Source organism: Neopelma chrysocephalum, unplaced genomic scaffold (genome assembly GCF_003984885.1).
Source record: "Neopelma chrysocephalum unplaced genomic scaffold, ASM398488v2 Primary Assembly neopelma1_303, whole genome shotgun sequence".
Taxonomy (NCBI): domain Eukaryota; kingdom Metazoa; phylum Chordata; class Aves; order Passeriformes; family Pipridae; genus Neopelma; species Neopelma chrysocephalum.
The window spans coordinates 645,512-666,432 of NW_020897965.1; positions in this window are offsets into that span (position 1 = coordinate 645,512).

A 20,921-nucleotide genomic window follows, 5' to 3' on the forward strand; every position below is an offset into this window, starting at 1 on the left:
GGGGTTTCATCATGTGGGGGAAAGGCACATGGTTCTTAAACTCTTTAATATTACAAATCTCAGCTGATGTGCTCTTTCTGACAGTTAAATATTTTTACTTCAGGAATAACAGGTTGGTTCTGTCTTTCATGATAAATAAAGGTTTTAGTTTTCTTATTTCATCTGGAAATTTTAGCTTTGAACATGGAAAATATCAATGTGAAAGTCAGGCTTTCTAGTAAAATAAATATTTTAAAACAACATATTAAAATTTAAGGTATTTAATAATCTTGAGGCATTTAAATCTTCCTCGTGTGATTAGTAAATGATGATCCATTTACTGATATAGGAAGAATTGATGATAAAAGAACTAAGAATTCCAAAGGATATTTAAATTAATAATCACAGCTCCTAAATTAAGAGCAGACTGTCTGAATCTGGAGCTATGAAAACCTACCAAATTTTCTATGCTAAACAATGAAAAAGTCTGAATATTTTACCGATCTGAATGGAAACAATGAGTGTTATTACCAGATGAATATTCAATTAAAAGCTGCGCATGTTCTTGACCATTCTAAATCCTTTGGAAAGGAGACATACTGCTGTCTCTGGTGTTAATATAATGTTCTTCATGTTAAAATTTGATTAGTTGCAGCAGAGTAAAAGATTCATCCCAACATATGGGAAAGAGAAATAAGTTACAGTACCTGCAGTGATGCAAATGTTCTATTGATAACATGGCACAGCAAAAACAACCCTTTTAATGGAAGGGCAGTTTCTCTTCCAGCTTCATTGAGAAGAAGTTTTCATAATGAGGGTTATCTTGACCAACGTTTTCCTCCTCCATCCAAGGCTGTGAAGGAGGAGAAGCTCTGAGAAATGAATTTATTGGAAGAACAGTTCTTTTTTCTTGCCAGTTCTGTCAATAGCTCCTTTTGTAAAGAACAAATATGTCAGGAGAAACATTATTGACCCAGACAAAGTGATGCCCTGTGTTTAAGAGAACAGAGGCAAGGTCACTGTTTTGAACTGTTTTGAACTAAGTATAAAATAGATTATCTGTTCCCCCACCCCCTTCCTTTTTAATGTCTCTTTCCCCTCCTTGAGACCTTGTTTTGTGCCTGAGTCAGCGCCAGGCCTGGGTCAGCCCCAGCTGTCCCAGCTGTACCGCAGGGCTGGGCAGGCTCTGTCACTCTCCTGAAGCAAAATGTTTCTATTTCTACTAATAGGGTGTTTTCCACCTGGGAAAAAAATCTGTGTGCTTGATCAATTCTGCTTCTGTGCCCCACGCTTTGTCTTCACACTGAGTTGCTTTGTGATCACCAGTTAGATGATGGAGAGATGCTCTCTGCAAAGCTGGAGCATGCAGGGGGTGCCATGGCCTGGCTTCCCCACTCACATCTGTGGGCTAAATACGTGCAAGTACCCCTGAACCCCAGCAGCAACTTCTGACTCCAGTGGAGCCAAATCAGGGGTGACATGAGGCCTGAAGGAGGACACTGCGGGGGTCACCTGGAAGAAGGTGTTCTATATTATGTGGAAATAGTAGAGAGGCAAGACAGGGAGTGTCAGTGAGATGAGATGGAATGAAAGCCTGATACCTCTGGTCAAGGCAGAGTTAAAGTCTGGTGCACCACCAGTAACCCAGTGCTGTTTGCTGGGGCAAAGCTTTGATATAAAGTAGAATGAGCCTTGTCCAGATGAGTGGATGAACTGGTGCAGGCTGTCTCCCTCAGACAGAAGCTCTTTTCCAGCAGGGTGGTCTCCTTGGCTGCTTTGCAGTGCAGTCTCTTGGGGGGTGTCAGCAGCACTGTAAAGCAAAGAAGGATTTGCAATGCACAGTTTGCTGTAGGCTCATGCAGAAGTAGCACTAGAAATCAGAGCTATGGAGTAAAACAAAGCAGCGGTGACTGCTGAGAGAAATATGGAAAGCAAAAAAAAGAAGTTTAAAGCTGTTATTATGGACTTTTGTGCCCTGCATCCTGTAATTAGGCTCAGTAATTGCTGATTGTCCTCTGCCCATGCAGTAATACACTCCTGACAACCTCCACAGAGATCTTGGTGTGACAGATAGGTTTGCCCCGATTTTGCGTGTGCAACTCTTAGGTCTGGGCCATACACCTTGATTATTTCTCTTTTAATCTTTGCAAGAAGTGGGATGTCTAAGGCACCTGCAAAGACAGCATGATAGGATTCCAAATTGTCCACCTTTGCAAGTAATAAACTAACATAACTTCAGAACAGGCATTACTGGCTGTTGCAGAGCTCATGGGCAGATGTTTGGCCTTGTTCCCACTAGTGCAGAGGAACCACTGGACCCAACAGTTCTTTTCACCACAGCAGCTGTGTGTGTGAGCACCCAGTTCCAGTTTAGCTGAAAGGAATGGGTTGGCCCATGACGAAAACAATCATGCACATGACGGGGATGAGTACTCCCTAACTCTTGAACACAGTGGGGGTCCCTGTATGGCTAATGATTTCTGAAAGGGTTCTCTTTCACTAGTCCTTAGGTGTCAGAAGTGGAATAAAAAACGTTTGACAGTAGAATCTTGTCAGAGAAAAAGCTCAGAGCGGGAAGGAAGGTTTCACCATTGTCTGTCCTGGTTGGCCAATATCAGAACACACAATTAGTAGTTATTATTACTGTTACATAGGTTGCTTGATATTGGCTTTGTTTTTATGAATTAAAACATTCATTGTATTCCTTGCTTCTTTCAGTGCTGTCAGTATTATTTACTCATAGATACAAATAAGTGTTTTCCAGGGAAATTTTGGAAATTTTGGTCATCTGCCATATTTAGGCCAAAAAGTCCTAAAGTATTTGCTTTGCAGTTCATTTGCAACTTAGAGCTTCTGGGCTAGAGTCCTTAAAGACAATGTCATGAGTTATTTGGTAAAAGTCAAGTTTGAAGAGATGGTACTTTCCCTCTGGGTCACCTGGGACCTCAGCATGCCCTGTTCAGGTTAAGCATCACACTGAAGGTCTCTCCATGCTTAGCACATTTTTTAAGAAATATGGGCATGTGAGGTGTAGTGCTCAGACAAATTCACAGCTTGAGTGAGTTTGGTTTATTACTTTAAAAAATGTTTCTGTCCTAACAGCTGGCTTTGTTACAAACTACAGAGATGAAAACCTAGTGAGGAATGAATTATAAGAAGTCATAATTATTCTTCATGTTTGGAAAACAAGCCCCTATTAGTGTTCATGCAGAGGTTTGGAATTGTTTGCATTGGTTCCAAAGCAGCATGGAACTCTTTTTGTCCTATGAGCAATGGAAAACAGTTTGCCTGATACATTACTGTGAAGTCAAGTGAGGAATTGGCCTTTCCCACGCCAGACCATATGTTCCTAACCTGAAAGCTGAAATTATTTCTGGATCTCTCTGTTCCAGGTGATTTGTAGTGCTAGGATTCATCTTTTTCATTTAGTGAAACATGCTGTTTGACTTTGCCTTGGTCAGTTATTACAGGCTAGTTTGCAATGTGGCAGCTCTCTGGAGACCCCGCTCGTAGCTGCTCATTGGCCTAGAAGAAAGGATTTAATGATTTTCTACTTCCTCTGTGTTTGGTTTTAGGGTGTAGATATTTTATAAACGTGAGTCAAACTATTTACTGGTGACATTTTACAAATTTTCACTCTGTTTAATCTCTGAGTAATGTTTTTACGTTTGTATATGTTGTGGCCTTTGGCATTCCGGACTAACATGTCTCAAGGATGTCTTAGAGCATTTTATCTTTAAATGGATTCTATCGTTATTTTTAATTTCTTTGTACAAAAATTGTCCCAGTCCCTAAAATAAGCCCTATCCTTCCCAACTACCCACACCAGAGGTACAGAAGTACAGCAGGACGAGAAGAGGGCTCAGAGGTAGGGTACTCCATGGGGCTCTGGGTGGGTGGCAGCCAACGAGCAAAGTGAACTGTGCAGCTTCTGTTTGGGTGCCAACAGAACCCAATTATGTGAGCTGATAGATCTCAGTGCTTTATAAAGCTGATGTAGTGGCTTTATCCCTGCTGTACAGCTCTGTAAGGCAAGTCACAGAAGTAAAGTAAAATGTCCAGACTCAGAGGTTGGGTTTGTAACCGTGGGGGAAATGGTACAGATTTACAGACCTCTTGCTGTAGTCACAATTGCCTTTGTTGAAAGAGGGAGTGTTCCCTTCCAGTGCCTGGCAGTGTCACACACGGAGAAAGGTGAATGCAGGAAAACCAGAATTGTGAAGAGCAGCCTGGGATTCCTCTGAAACTTGTACAGATCTGGTCACACGTGTATTGATCTCTGGAAATAGTGTCACAATAGGGAAAATACCTGTAGTAAGCTCCAAAGCCTGTACCTTAAATTAACACTGCTCTAAATCTCAGTTCATATTTGGGTTTATTTCAATGTTTTCTTTAGAGCTGAGCTTTGGCATTAATTTTCTTTAACTTTCTTCACCTGGTAGTGTTGGTTATGGAAATTTTTGTTTGGAAGAATGACTTTTGTGATAACATGTTCATATAGGAAATGTCAGTGATTCCAGCAGGGTTAGTAAAGGTTTCATGAAATTTTCCTTCTCAGCATATCACACAGTATAAAAACAGCATCCATGTTCATGTAAACATGTCTGAATTTTCTTTCAGATGATGTCAATCCTAATGAACACCATCATTTTTGAAGACTGCCAATGGTCTGTGTCAAGGTCACTGCTTGGACTTATACTTCTCAATGAGAAAGTGAGTGTTTAACAAATTCCACCAGATTCACTCTTCATGTGCCAGAATAGTTAAAACATGGAAGAGAGCTGCCTGTTGCCCTTCAAATCACCCATCTCTTACCTTGGGACCTTGCTCCATTATGCTCACATTAGGAGTGGAGAGTAAGTTTCAGCTCATGCACTGTGTAAGTATCTTACAGATTAGTTCATACAGGTTGAGTGGCTTAATTTTGATGAAAAATCCTCTCAAACTTTTACCCCAACTTTTACACCCAAACTTGGATTGTGCAAGTATACAATTAACCTTTTTCTAATGAATGTCTTCACGTTTCCAGAATCAAGCAGGCATAGAAGTTATGAAAGCTCATCGGGCTTTTAGATAGAAAGATGAAACAAGAATGCTGTGAAAATCACATGAGAAAAATTGTTTCCTAGAAAAATAGTTAACCAATTTCTTTCTCTGAAAGGTTTCCCAGGAACAACTGGCTTTGGGGGGTATTATCTGAGCGCAAGCACTTAAGTGCTGGCATTGATTGCAATTTGGATTGTGTGCATCTGTGGCAGATTCTGAAAACCAGGAAATACTCTGCAATTTGCCCTTTCAATACAATCTGAAGCTATGAATTTGGATATACCCATCATGTTTCCCTGGTGACTTAATAGAGACAATATTGTCTGAAAAGGAAGCCATCTGAGTAAATGCAGGCGTGTTTATCTAAATGTGTGCATTTTTGTGTGGCAAGCTGTCGTTTCTGAAGATATTGACCTGTTGTCTGTGCCTTTCTGCAGAGCCGGCTCTAACTTTATTCTGAATTGCTTTATTTCCTGGGCAGTCACAAGCCTCGGTGTATTACTGCTTTGGAGAATGAATTGTCTATACAATAAGAGGGCGCTGGAAAAAAATCAGACACTAAGATTAGCAGCAACCGCATACATTAAAATTCACACTGAAATCCCAGCCATGGGAGGAAACTAATAGAAGAAGAAAATATATCAAGAAGAGAAGCGCTGTCTCATCATTCACCTGTGCTGAAGGATCCAATTTTAGCCATATCCAACAGCACTGTCATTCATCTTCTTGGTGTGTTATTGTGATTTAAATCCAAGCTCTATAAGAGAGAGCAGTTCTTTTAAAATGATTGAGAGGGAATAAGGGCAAATTCAGTGTTTAGGAAAACTTTATGGCATCACAATATTATACTTTACAGATGGAAGCAATATTTCCTACTTTGGAAGGAAAACTAATCATTTTCTATCTGCTCTGAGTCACTGCATCATTATAAAAGTGGGAAATAAGTAGTTTTGTGCATTCCCAATCTTGTTCAAGACGACACTTTTGTTTATATAATGCTTCTGATTTATAGCGTTTAAGGATTAGCCTGACTACATATTAATTATGTGGTTTTGATACTTCAATATAAGAAGAAATTAAATATTTCACTTGAAGATAAAACCGTGGAGCTGTAAATCATAAGGAATAAATTTGTGACTGGCAGAATACTCTTTTTACTGAAATTAGACTAGTTCTAATGATTATGGGGTTTGCTTAGCAGACATGGATATGTACAAGCACTTTTACTTACGAACAAGTCTTACATTTCTTATGGAAGGGTGGAGAACAAGAAATAGGATTTACAATATTTGTATTGCCCCTATTGCATCAAGGTTATTTATTTCATGTTCAGAAAAAGTAGGACACATACTTATATATAGCTGTAAAAGTCATCTTTGCTTGGCTCATTTCAGTGCACTGCTGATTTATTTATTGGGAATGGGTTCCTTTATTTCAGGTAGGGTCTCTGTCTACAGTGCCTGAATAGCAAGAACACAGTTACCATGTTTTACTGCTTGTTCTCTTCTCCTTTTGTTTTAATGGGATCTTCTTTGCCTATAATTCATTTCAAAGGGAATGTTTTGCGTTTACTTAGTGACTCAGAAAAATTGGCATTGATACATGCTTGCAGCAGTAGGGTTAGTTAGGCCAAAATGGGAGTTGTACCCAGGGTCCACCCTAACACAGCACTGAGTCTTTTGAGACCAGCTCAGTGTCACTGGGATGGTTGGACGTGGCTCCTGACATTGTTTCCTTACTGAAGTGCAGTGGCAGATTTAATTTAAATGCTGGGGCAAGAGTTTGGCAGGAAAACCTGTATCCTGATAATGCATTAACTGTCTCCCTCTTGCTGTTGTCCTTCAACCAAAGCACACAGGCATTTGCCTGCATGGGCAGAGGTGTGTTATTTAAGGCCTTGAGCAGCCTGGTGTAGCAGAAAGTGTCCCTGCCCAACCCCAGAGGGGTTGGAACTAGATGATCAATGGTTCTGTGATTGCAGAGAGGCCTCAGAATCTTTAATGCTTCTTAACTGAAGGATGGTCAATTTAGATTATATATAAGGAAAACATTTTTTACGCTGAGGGTGGTAAAACACTGACACAGGTTGCCCAGAGATGTTCCATCTGTGGAAACATTCAAGGTCAGGCTGGACAAGGCTTTGAGTAACCTAATCTAGTTGAAGATGTCCCTGCTCACTGCAGGACTCAGTGACTTTTAAAGGTCCCTTCCAACCCAAACTCTCTCATAATTCTAAACCCCAGGGCTCAGAACAGCTCCATGGTGTTGATATGTGGATGCCAAGGGATGCTGTGTTCAGGAATGGTAGGCAGAGATGTTATTCCTTGCTGTTGTTTGAGGATGCTGTTGATACTTTCTATTGTAGGGTTGACTGAAGTTCCTGGAACAGACACTGGACAAGGTCTCAGGGTTGTGCCCTTCAGGTGGCCTGAACTTTGCATTTGTCACTGTGAGACAGGGCTTCTGTGCTGGGCACAGGTCCTTTGCACCTGCTCCCAGGAGATGTTCAGTTTTGGTTTAGGACCCAGCTGTATGATCAGCTCCTGCCTCTGCTTCCAGCACTGCTGCATTGGCAGCAAAGACAGTAACACGGAACAGGGTATTTCTGGTTTGAGAGGAACTGTGCTGAGGGCACAGAATTTGCCAAGGAAACATTAAAGCAAACACTTCCCATAATCCTGTAGAATTGTCATGGCTTATCCTTAGTGTTACAGTTTTACCTCATTTTCTTTTATTATCCCACATTTTTGCATGTGTACAGAAGAACTGTAATTTTGATGGTAATGGCATGTGTTTATTTTGAGATTTGTTTAAGGTTTAAATAGGTTTACACCTGTTAAAGGTTTTTTTAAAGTTATGGCAAACAAATCCCAGACTTTCATGCTTTCTAACGCTCTGTACGACACCCTTCAAGTTACATTAACTTCAAAAGTCTACTAAATTTTGCATACTAAAAACTGATTTTCAGCCTACCTTCAAAAAGCTCTCTTTTTATACACCTGGAATTTGTGGAATATGGGCAATATTCCTCTAGACTGCAATATCAGACTGCTCAGAAACCTTGCCAGATATGTGGGCACAGGTTTATCAGTGGTTCATTCTCCTCTGAATAATTGTAAGTGCTTATCCCAGGGATGTGCTTATGCCCAAGGCCATCAGACTCTGACTGACACGGCCAATGTAATAAAGACTAAACGGGGTTATATGACTTGCTTGGCTGTAGTAGCAAGGTAGAGGAGCACTAGAGGTCCCCTCCTGTTCCGTATTTCTAAGATAAACCAACATTCTTCTAAGGTAATACAAAGTTCTGCTTTAAGTAGTCCATAGATCTGTCAGAATATAATGGGAATAGTAATATAGAAAGGATAGAGATAACAGAGCTTCTTGAGAGCACACAGCAAAGAGCCCAAATTTGCACCATTCTGAAAAGACCTGAAAAGTGCTCAAGGATATTCCTGCTACCTCTCTCAGGAGGCTTTCTGTGTTGGAACTGGTTAGGGGCCAACGCCCACTGCTGATCCCACCCCACTCCAGTCCTGCTGTCCAGCTGGTGCTGGGTCAGAGCCCTGCCTGCTGCTGGCCAGGCTCCTCACCCAGAGGGCAACATGGGCTCGCTCACAGCTTCACCAGGTGAGTAACCTCGGGGTTAAATTTCCAAACCTCATTTTTAATATTCTCTGCTTTGCTACTGCAGTACTTCAGTGACCTCAGGGCCACCTTGCTGAGCAGCCTGACAGCAAACATGGAGTCCTGGACCAGGGCTTCAGGAGCCTGATGCAAGGAGTTGAGCAAAATCTTTCGGCAAAGAACAGAGAAGGGTAAGTTCATAACACATATTCAAGCTGAAAAAAAATAAAAGACAAATGGAAACTTTACCTGGAAAAACTGGTAACATAAGAAGTATTCCAGGTCACCTTAAACTGCAGTTCTTTTTGAAAGAAAAGATAATACCCTGTCGAAGAATTCATCCCCAAACTTAACAGAGCCCAATCATTTGATAATTATGTGTTTTCCTGGTCAGAAATATATTTCTTAATTTAATCCCAAAGTCAAGCTTTGCCAGACTGCAGCTGCTGTGCTTGGTACAAACTGCCTCATTTCAGCAGGTGAACCCCAGAGCTTCCCTTTTCCCACTGAAACCCCTCTGACAAAACCCTTGCTTCAACCCTTGCTGGGGTTGGGATCAAACAACTGCTTGGGAAGTGGCAGAACGAGAAGGGATCCGGGGGCCCACTTCCACATTGTAGATAAATGAGGCAAGGACTATCTTTTTTTCTTAATATAAATCACAAATTCAGCTGATCTTGCCCTCATTTGAAAAACAGAATAGAAGCCTTCACAAAAGAAATGGCAAGTTTATCTGCACTTCGTGATCACGCTCACTTTTTTTTTCCTACCTGGCTGTGTTTTCTCTTCCATGTGCATCATTCAACCAAAGCAGACCTTGAGAAAGAATAGAGACACAGCCTGAGTCCAGACTGGAACTTCCTGGAAAGCTTCAAACAAACTGGAAAGGAGCTTGGAGAGAAGTGATGGCTAAAACCATTTAGTGATTTTATTTCTCTGATTTCTTCTCTGTTTGTTAGTGGGAAGATTATGTTGGATTTTTTTTAATATCAAATAGTTTTTCAGTAATTATGGTCTCCATAATTTCTTTCCTATTAAATTCTGGTACTAAAGGTGTATGGTCTGGCTGTGGATGATAGCCAGAGAAGGGGGAATTTGGAAGGAAACTCAGAGAAGCACAGAGATCACATTGAGGGCACTGATAAATCAGACAGACTTTGTGTAACTTGTACTACAGATCGGCAGAAGACCTGGGGGAAAGGCAGAGGTCCACTGGGAAGGAGGAGAAACCTGCTAAAACAAAGGAGAACGGAGCTGACAGTGGTGAGCTGTGTCATTTAGTCTCACCTTAGAGCTGTAAATGCCCAGGGGATTAATTTGACTGAATGGTCCTTCAGGATTTAAATTTTAAAAAACTATTAAAAACTGAGTAAAATTCATTGTTATAACTTGATAGTTTCTTAGTTCAGTATCTATATTTATTGAAGGCAAGAAGAGGATGAGAGGACATGGCCTCAAGTTGCACCAAGGAAATTCAGACATTAGGATATTAGGAAAAAATTCTTCACAGAAAGGCTTGTCAAGCATTGGAACAGGCAGTCCAGGGTAGTGGTGGAGTCACCATCCCCCAAAGTGTTCAAAAGCTTTGTAGCTGTGGCACTTAAGGGCATGGTTTACTGGTGAATATGATGCTGCTTTGTTGGATTTGGTGACCTTAAAGGGCTTTTCCAACCTTACCAATTCCATGATTCTACAAAGTCCTTAAGATAACATCGTTTTCTGAGGACATACTTCGATGTGCGTTTTCTCTGAGCTGCCTTATTCTGAGCAGTGCAGGCCTGCAGGGCAGGACAGGGATCATGGATGATCCAGCCAAGGCTGGGGGGAGCTGGGGGGGAATCAGATCTGCTGCCTGTGCTCACCCCGCTCAGGGCACAGACAGAGGCTGCCATGGCTCCAGCTGCCAGAAAATACTGGATTTGGCAAATGCTGGGCTCAAATACCCCTGCATTTAAATGGGAGACTCTCGGAGAGCCCTGCAGAGAGCTCTCGGATGGGCGCTGGGGCGGAAGGTGCCTGAGAGCTTTTGTGGAAGTGCAGGTAGGGAGGGATGGTGTGAGGGGCAGAGGGATAACTGGGCTGAAGAAGTAGCTCATCTGTCTCAGCCCCACCCACCTGGGTAACCTGGGAAGATCTCTGCCCATCACTACCCCCACAAGCAGTGAGGTGACACGGTGGCCCTCTGGTCTCAGCTCTGGGTTTGTAACCCCTCTCAGAGTTATTATTATCAGGCTCCTTTTAACTGCGATTGTTTAAAGTTGAGCAGAAATCAATTTCCATTAGTAAGGAAATAAGCACAAACGTAAAAAATTATGAATAGAATAAAGAATAAAGTGATAATTGCATCCTGTACCTCCACACACAGCAAGCCCCAGCTCAGCACGCTGCTGCCAGACATCCCCATGCAGTGGAGGCAGGCAGGATTATTGCCCCTGATCCTGCAAAGAGACCTTTGCTGAGATCCCATCAGTTTTGCAGGCACCTGTCCCCACAGTCCTGTGCAGGAAGGAGCCCTCAGGAGCCATTCTTGGGGAGACTTTATTGGCTTTGCTGTTGTGAGCCAGCAGAGTGATGCAATCACAGCAAAGAGCATGGAGGCAACAGACAACATTTGAAAAACTCTAAATGCAGAGTGCAGATTTGTCTGGTACTTTAAATCATGTTTGTGTGGTTTTGGTATTGTTTTGGTGTTTATTTTTTTTAATAGAATCACAGAATGGTTTGGGTTGGAAGGCACTTTAAAGATCACCTCATTCCAACCCCCTTGCCATGGGCAGGAGCACCTTCCACTAGACCAAACACATAGATGGGATGTGATAAATGGCAATTAAACTGTTCATTTCAGGTGAGGAATAGACCAAGGGAGTAGCTCCTATCTGGGCTGCCATGCAGGCTGGGTGAGTTGTCCTTCAGCCTCAGATGTGATGCCACTGGACGGACTACACCTGCAAGTGGTGAAGTGTTGTGGGGCACTTTTGTGTGCTTGTTCTGTGCCAGATGAGTGGTGGTGCCACATTTCACCAAGCCAGGCTGAAGTCTGACACCTCTCCTGGGGGAAGAAGGTGGGTCTGGCCAGGGAGAGCCTGGCCTTGATGACCATCTGGACATGTCCCAAAGAGCCCTTTGCTGGAGGCTGGGGAGGAAGTTGTTGCAGTCGTTTCCCATCTGATTTCTAACATGTGTCACAAGTCAGTAGGCTGAGTTTATAACACTGCCCATACTTATATTCTCCTTGTTATTTTATAGAACTGGTTTCTGAGGGCACCTAGTGATTCTGTTCGTGAGTCTTCCTCTAGTTTTCTTTCAATTTAATATACATTATAGTTATTATTTTTACCGGTTCTTGCAGTGCATCTCTGACTCTCAGGTCTCCTTTAACCAAATGTTTGGGGTTTCTTTTTTTCCCAGGTTCACATGCTGGTCGTGGCCAAAGCTTTGCACAGAGAAAGGGCCTCTGATCCTGGGGGTCTGAATATGATGAGTTGACAAGGACTTTGGAAACAGAGCACGGGCTAATAAACCAACTCTGAAAGTTTTGAGACCCTGTTATGCTCTTGGAGAGATTTTTGACCCTTGTGAAAACCTTTTTAAAGATGTCTTCTGCCTTTTTGTGTCCTGGCCTAAATGAAAGGATTTATAATAGTGACAACAGTGAAAAACCAGCCTTAGTTTGAAGAATGTTTTCAGCCTTTTCCATCAAAATTTATAATCCTGTTATTTTATCTTTATGAAACCGTGTAGAAACAATGCTTAACCAAAGAACAAAATAAATATGCATTCTTTCTAAACTTGTATCAGTTAATGATTCTCAGTTCGGCATGGAATAGTAAGTAATACCTCATCAGATAAAACCTCCAAGCTCACTCTTGAAGACATATTTGTTTAGAAATGAGATGAAAGCCAGTACAAGCTTTATATGACATCTTTTTGAAACAATAAAATTACTATTTTTTACAAAATGTTGTATATTTCTTTTCAGCACAGATGGTTAATGACAGTGTGGACAACAAAGTAGAAGACTAAAAATGAGCAAGAAAAATTAAGAATGTTACACAGAGTAAAATAAGAGTTGATGGAGTAAGTCTAAGTGAAGTACTGATGATATTTTAATTTCACAAGTACATATTTTCCAGGTCTTTCGAAACAGGGGGGTGGGAGGAACCACAGAAGAAAATAAAGTTGTTAAAACACTTTAAAAAGAATGAAGTCAATCTACCACTAAAAAAAAGAAAGCAGATAGTTACAGAGACCTGTGGTGGGGAGCGTGGGGTGTCTTGCCATGGCAGGAGGGGCTGTGCCAGCTGAGGAGATGCAAAATGAATTGAAGGAAGATCTAACAAAAATTAGAACTGCTTAAGCAGTAAGTTAATTAATTTTCAATGTGGAAAAGCTATTATGTGCAATTACAAACTTGGATTGGGGTTGGGTTTTTTCGTTATTTACCTAAGAAAAAAAATTTCATGTGTTTTTCATGCTGGCTGATATTTGTGAATTTAGTAATATTTCACCACTGTTTAGATAAGAATGGGAATTATTAATTGTGACCAACAGGGAGGAAAAGTTCATACCTGTATTTCTTACAGGGTTTTTTCCAGTTTTTTTCTTTGCAACTGTTACTTTTCTGCACATTTTAGTTTTAGGAACTACAGCTGCAAGGAGGGCATTTTGTTCAGCACTTTGCTGTTTGCATTTAAACTCAGCTCAAGAAAGTATTTCATGTGCAGCCAAAGCATCTGATTTCCAGGAGTGCTGAGCCCCTGAGAAGTAATGAATGGAGGTCACTGGAGAGCTGCAGGTTTGGGGTGTTGATGCTGTGTGCCAAGGTGTGTGATGTGTCACCACCTCAAACACCTATGGGTTAGTACAGGTGACTTTCCATTTTGGTCCTGAAAGGAAACAGGCACCTGTGCTGCTCAGCTGGGTTTTAAAAGCTGCAGAACTGATCTCCCACAGCCTTGGGGAGGAGCCCTGGCAGTGCTGCCTCCTGTGACAGCTCTGAGGGGAAAGCCCTGCCATGGCCTCGCAGCTCCCTGCATTGGCATTAAAGGTCAGGTGAATGCAGTGGGTTCTGTGCCTGCATTGTGTTTGTTACCTGGTGACAGGTCACGGCCGTATGATCCCAAACCAGCCCCTTTGCTGGGTAAACTGGCTGCTTTGCCAAGAGCTGAAGCTTGGCAGATGGAAAGGGAGAGGACAGTGCCCCAGAACTCATGCCCAAGCTTCAGGCTTTGCTCTAATACCCAGCTGCAGACTCCCCAGAGCACTCAGACACCTGAAACATCCCTTCTGACACATTCCCTGTCTACAGGTGAGGTCCCAAACAGCATCTTCTAAACTGGGCAAACTGGAGATGCATATTTAAAGAGCATTTTCACCTTGATTAACAATTGACAACAGGAACATATTTAGAGTAGCTGGTTGTATAAATACACTTGCTTTTAGGTCAGGAAAGGGAGAGCAGAGCAAATAGAGAGGTTTATGGCTCCAGGCTCTTTGTTAAGAGTTTACTCTCAGCTTTTTTAAGGGGCTCGGTCACAGTGGGGGCAGCCCAGGTTTTCCCCCGTGTTTACAAAGCATGTGCAATGCCTTACACGTTTTTTGAAAAGACATAATTACCTTAAGAGCTTTGGAATTTTTTTCTCCTTTAAAAAAAAGTAGAAACAATGGAATGGGAAATGTCGAAGGGAGATACTGCTCAGAGCCAAAGCAATTTCCTTGCAAGGAACCAACATGATAATGCAAATGGCTGGGGACTGTAAAATAGGGCTGATTCTCCCCCAAGTGCATTTTATATCCTCAGAGTGAAAAGCACCAACTGCTGAGGCTGAGGTGAGTGTCTGTCCCTCTGTGAGCAAGATCAAACCACTCCAGAGCTTCCCATGGGCCGGGCAAGCCAGGGCAGCACTGGGGCAAGCACTGTTTGAATGCCATGGTCTGCTTGCAAAAGGAGGCTCTGAAGAACTCAGCCCCAGAATATGCACACCTTACAGAGTAATTCCTTAGCCTTGTTAATGTTTTATTGCACAATGTGTTTACAATGACAGCAAACCTTTCAAACTGCAGCGGGATAACACGCTTCCTCGACGTATTAAAAAATAATGTTAGTGTAGATTTTATGTACCAGGGTGTAGACTGCTGCTAAGAGGCTGCTTTGACAACATTCTTTTTGAGGTTTACAGAAAGCATAATAAAATATGTAAGTTACATTTCTACAAACAAAAACTATAACATAAGTTATTTATAAGCATGAGATACAAATGGTATCATGATAAATAAACCTTAATGGATACCTGTGGCATTCATCCTAATGTAATTTGCCCAGCAAAAGTCATATTTAGTAGAAAAACCTGGCAGCAGCTGTGTGTTGATATATAAAATAAGAATGAAAGAGGGAAGGAAGCGGTGCTGAAACCCCGGCTGCTTCCCCGGGCGTATCCACAACCTGCTGTACCTCCCTGCCTTCCCCTTCACCTGGGGCTGGCACTGCTGCTCGGGGAGACCAGATGTCTCTGCATCTTTCAGGACTTGTCCACAATACCAGGATGTTCCCTGTCGGCTTCACTACAGTCTGATTTTATCAGAGGTGGCAGAAAGAAATTGAGCCCCATCTGCCCATCATCCTCTGTGCTCCCTTCCCTTACAGCGGTGGCTTTTTCCCCAGCACCTCCCTTGTACCCTCCCCATCTCACGTAGCCTCAGCCATTTGTGGAATGATTCATGGATTCTGAACTAAAATAAAATTTTGGCTTTTCTGATATAACAGTTAAGGTTACCTACCTCACAAAGATGAGCTTTGGAACTACTGAGGCACGTTCATCTGTCAGAGATTGCAGCCCCCATGAGCATAAGCTCTGAGCAGGCTTCCACCTGCTGGGACACGGAGGACACAGAGTTTTATCAGTGTCCATGTATCCAGCCTGTCAGGCTGGGCTATGGGGCAGGTGTCCTATCTCCTTCAGGTCGGGGTATAGGGAGTGTCCCTTGTTCTGCTGGGGAAAGGGCTGCTGAAGGCAGAGCTCTGCTACCCCATCCCCCCCTCTGCTTGTGTGGAATGAGGCTCTCCCCAGCTGGAGGCAGGAGGGGCACAGCCCTCCAAGCCCAAAGGAAGGGGCAGAGGGGAATGACTTTTAGCTCCACAGCACCAGAGCTCTTCCCACCGAAAAAGCGCAGCTGACTTAACCCTTGTGGGCTGACGAAACAGTGGATCTGCTGTGCTGAGCACCAGGAGCTGAGTGCCTGCCCATGGTGCTGCCCCGTGAGAGCTCGACCACAGGCTGGCACCCGGGGTCCTGCTCCATCGCTGGGATGGGGCAGTCACGCCACTGCTCTGTCCTGGGGCCTGTTGGCCACGGTGGTCCCCACCCAGGGGGCTCAGCCCTGATGAGGAGGACCAACAGAGTTTCCCAGAGCCCTGCAGAAGGTCTGACGGTCAGGACTGCATCCCCTTCCAGTGCACACCCCTCAGTCCTTGCCACTGTGTGTCCCTGGCTGGGCACAGCTGGGTATGGGCAGAGCTCAGGCAGTGTCTCACTGCATGTTTTTGCTGTCCCCTTCTTCCTTCCCCTTCCCATACCAGGACACAGAGTACCCTTGTCCCTCTCCAGCCTGAACACCAGCATCTCCTGCCAGCTCCACAACAATGCTGCTTCCAGGGCTACAGCTGAAAAGCAACTTGTGTCCTCTGTTGTGCTGACTTCCACTCAAAACCATGCTGGGTTCATGCAGGAATAACCATTCAGAAAGGGCTGTGGAGCACAGGATCAGCCTTGCCCACCCTGAGACCTGCTGCCAAAGACAGGAGCTACAGCAGGAACATCACAGTGTCTGCTGCTGCTTTCTTGTGCAGTGAGATATTGCTGTTCTCTGTCACACTGTAGTTAAAAACAAAACCGAAAGCAATGAGTGATGCCCTTGTGGAGTGGCATGTTCCCAAAGCTGCTGGTGCCTCCTGCACCACCAAGGAGCCAGACCAGCTCACAACCCCGAATTCTTGCGTGTTTAGGGAGGGTCTGTGGACAACAGAGGAGTTTGGTACCTGAGAGTTGACAAGGCCTTGAGGAGGCAGTGTGACAGCTAGTGGGGTAGCATGAAGATGCTTCTGAAGACCTGAGCTGTAGGTTAGATGCTGGTCAAACCCCTCTTTCTCCAAGTAATTGCCTTCCAGCTGTTAGGCAGTACCTTGTGCACCACTGCTGGTCCCAGGCCCAGATGGAAAGAGCCGTTGCAGGAACTGGAGCTTCTAGACCTTGGACATGCAGGACAGTGTGCTGGGGACGTGGCCCAGGACATCACAGCCTGAGTGCTGAGGAAAGGACGATGCAAGAGGAGCTGGAAATGCAGAAGTGCAGCTGATTGGATGTACTGGGACAGCTCTCTGGAGCACTGGGAGTCAGACTCGGCTGGACTAAAGCCCCAGCACAGCAGTTCAGTAGCAGTGGAATGTGCTCAGCAATTTCAGGTGTGATCCAGCCTCTTCACTACCTGGGCTCACTGAAGCCCCTGAGCCTGTATTTCCACAGCATTGTTGCAGGCACATTTGATGCTGCCACTCTCCCAGGATGAGCCCAATGGGCATCACAGGCCTGGGCACCACCATGACCACTCAGCTGTGCCAACTTGCACCTCTAACCTCCACAGCTGCATCACAAACGCAGTGGTTGCAGGCTGTAGGGCTGTTCAAAGCATGTGCCCTGGACAGGCTCCAGGCTTTGTGGTGGTGTCTCCTCTCGAGCCAAGCACAGCCTCACAGCCCGTGCACAAGCAGCCGTGGTGGGTGGGCACAGAGGGTGATTAGCAGTGTTTATCACATGTGTTTATTATCTCATCCTACAGGAAGCATTTTAAAAGCCAAACGGTGGCATTGGCCACTGCCAGGCACATTGAGGAATTCTGCAAGGATATGGGTCCTTTGAGGACATGGTCCTACAAGGACGCCCTCCCTACAGAGTCCTCCGTGTTTTGAGCCCAAAGTCATTCCTGGGGCTGAGGAGTGTGTGTGCACCACAACCAAACATGGGGACTGTGGCAGGCTGCAGCACGTCCCCCTCCATATCCCCTTCATGGCAGCCAGGCCTGGGAGAAACTCTGGGTTTCAGGGATGAGTGAGACAGATGCTGCACCTCTGTCCCCAGTGAATCCCAGTGACAAACTGGATGGGAGACTCTTCTGCCCACTGGTGCCAGGGAGGTGGTCACTCCTCTTACACAGCACTAGTTACTTTTTTTCCCCTGCTTAACTATGTCCCCCCATGCCTTCACAGGTGGCTGGAGCAGTGCTCTCTGGCCCCGGTCAGCCTCGGTGACTCAGCCCTGCTCCCTGACAGGCCAAAGGAGCCACGCCCCAGCCTGGCAGTGGGGCTGCATGGAGCTTCTCTCTGCCAGCACCACGGGCTCAGCACCACATCTCAGTTAATGTTTGTACAATATGCAGAGTTTTAGAGGACTGACAATGCCCCCTCTCGCTCCACAGCAGCCTTCCCACATATTCCCAGAACCCTCCCTTCCCAGCCTCCTCCCGCCTGCACGGCTCACCCCCGCCCAACCAGGCACCATCCCCTAAGTGCTGCAGCTGCCCAGCCCCCTGTGCTGGGCCAGAGGCACCCGCAGCCAGTGCTCAGGTGGCACTCACAGGCTGGTTTCCTGGCATGCTGTGCCACACTGTGCCATGCAAAGGCCATGCTGTGCTGTGCCATTCCGTGCCACTCCATACAAAGGCAATGCCATGCCGTGCCATGCCAAGGCCAGGCTATGCTATGCCACACTTTGCTATGCACGTCTGGGGCCTGGCCAGAGCCCAGCTGGGTATGGGGTTCCTTACACTCAGCTGCAGCCCTGCGATCGGGAGCTGCGCCTGCCCGGGGGTTCTGCTGCTTCCCCGGGCCCGGCCGGGCCAGCCCTTGGGTCCGGCTCCCCGATGGCACAGAGTGGCCGAGGTTTGGGCGGGCACGCCCATCCCCGCGCCACAGTCACCTGGCGGGCCCCTGGCCCTGCCGGGGGCCGCAGCACCGCGCCGTGCCGGGAGCACCTGGGGACCCGGCTCCGGCCCAGGTCGCGCCGTCGGGGCCGCAGATCCGCTCGCTCCGGGTGGGGGCCGGGAGGGAGGGAGCGGAGCCCGGCAAAGAGCCAGGGACGGCGGCATTTGGCAAAGCGGAAGCGGATTTTGGGTAGAAAGCGGTGCCGTGCGAGGCTGTGCGGAGCTCTGTGCGGGGCTCTGCACGCCCCCAGCCCGCGGAGGGGCGAGGAAGACGAAGCGGCTGCGGGAGAGCTGCATTTAAGGATACCATACGTCCGGGGTTATTAATTATAAAACATAATTAAAGTAAAACTGCAGAACGTCAACATATTAAATTTAAAAGCTAATATTAAAATAGCGTTAATATTTAATAAGGTAGCTGAGCGTTACAGAGCTGTACGCTGATACTCTATATTTAACTGTGTAAAACCAGGAGAGTTTTCCCAAAGAAAAATGTATTGTTTAGCTGATTATCAAAGACTCTGTGATATATTATCCATTTCACAAAAATAATATAGATATCTTTTTAAATATAGTAATAAAAACATACTAGCGCCTTTTAAATATACTATTACTTACCACCCCTTTTCATATTGTACTATCACAGACACTTTGGAATTGGTTTAAAAGCACATCATTCATTATTCAAAGCTCATCTTTGCATATTATTCCAGCTCAAGTCTGCCAGGCTCCCTGTGAAATCGTTCACAAAATTGATAACAGCAGACACACACGCAATAAAAAGATCGCCTTGGGCAGCCCAAGCTCCCATTATGCAGATCGAGCTGCAATTTTCTCTAACAAAGCCTGCCCTGATCCAGGACTGGGTGGCACTTTATTTTTTTCTTTATTTATTTAGCCTCCACGGATTGACTTTTTTTTTTTTTTTTTTTTTTTACCTTTTCCCCCGCTCCTTTTCCCCTCTGCCCCCTCGCACCACCTCCCGCTCGCCCCGCCGGGCCGTCCGGAGCGGGGCCCCGAGGGTCGGGCGCCCGCGGCCGCTCCGTTGGGGCTGTGCGGCCCCGCACCAGCTTGCGGGATCGCCTCAATCCGATTAGCTCCGCTCCGGGGAGCGGCGGCTCCGCTCGCACCGAGCGGGGACAATCCGATTAGGCTGCCCGGGGCCGGGGGTGGCAGCGGGCGGTTCCCCCGGGGGGCTGGGCGTTTAATAGCCGTGTTAATAATCGCCGGGCGGGGCGGGGTTCGCGTCCCTCGATGTCGGGAGCCGGGGAAGGCTCCTCGACGGCCTCGGGCAGGGACGAGCCTCCGCCACTCCCCGGGAAACTGTCGCGGCAGTTTCGCTGCAGCCGCCGGGCCCCGTCGGGGGCGGCGCCGGGCCGGACCCCGAGCCCTGTGCGGGGCAGAGAAGGCAGGGGGCGCATGGAAAAGGCACCCCCGACCCCGCTTCTGCCGCGGGGCAAGAGCCGAGGGGAGCGCGGCCCGCAGGTGCCCCGGCCGCGGGCGGGCTCCAAGCAGTGCCCGGCAGGTTGGTCCCGCTCGCTGCCGCTGAAACGATTCGGAGCGTTGCGGTAATTGAATCCTAAGGTTTAAAAACTAATCAAGTCCTTCCTGTCACCGCTCCGGCATCCCGGGCTCGATCTGCCAGGTGCTGATCAAATGCCATTACATTCTATTAACAGGGAAATTCTATTCCCTGTTTTCATTTCCCTTTATAAGAGGGAACTAAGTAAATGCACTGAGCGTTATTTAATTGTTAACGCCTTGAGTCCCGTTCGGCCGTCAGGGACCGGCTGCAAACGCGCTCGGCGGCCGCGCCGGGCTCCACAAATTAAGCCTAAACGGAATCTACCCCTGCAAGACCCCGGGCGACACCCGGCCCGGCCCCAGGCACCGCCTCGTCCCGCCGCTCCGCGCTGCCGTTGGGGCGGGCGCCTGGCGTGGCCTGGCGGGCCTGGGCAGCCTCAGGGGGCCGGGACCGAGTCCCGCTTCGCAGGGTCGCCTCGGGCGGGCAGCGCAGAGCGGACCGTCGGGGGGTCGCGGCTCCGTCGGGTCGGGGCTGAGCCGGGCCCGTCGGGCGGTGCGGAGCCGTCGGGCGGGGCGGGGCCGCGGTCAGTGCTGTGCGGGGCGCTGCGCACTGCGGGGCCGGGGTCGGTGCGGGGCGGTGCGCGGTTCAGGGCCCGACCGGGGCCACGCGCGGTGCGGGGCCGTGGGCGGTGCGGGGCGGTCGCGGTGCACCCCCGACGTGCGGCCCGTCCCGCCCCCCCCCGCGCGGGGCCATTGTCCGCGCGCGCTGTGAT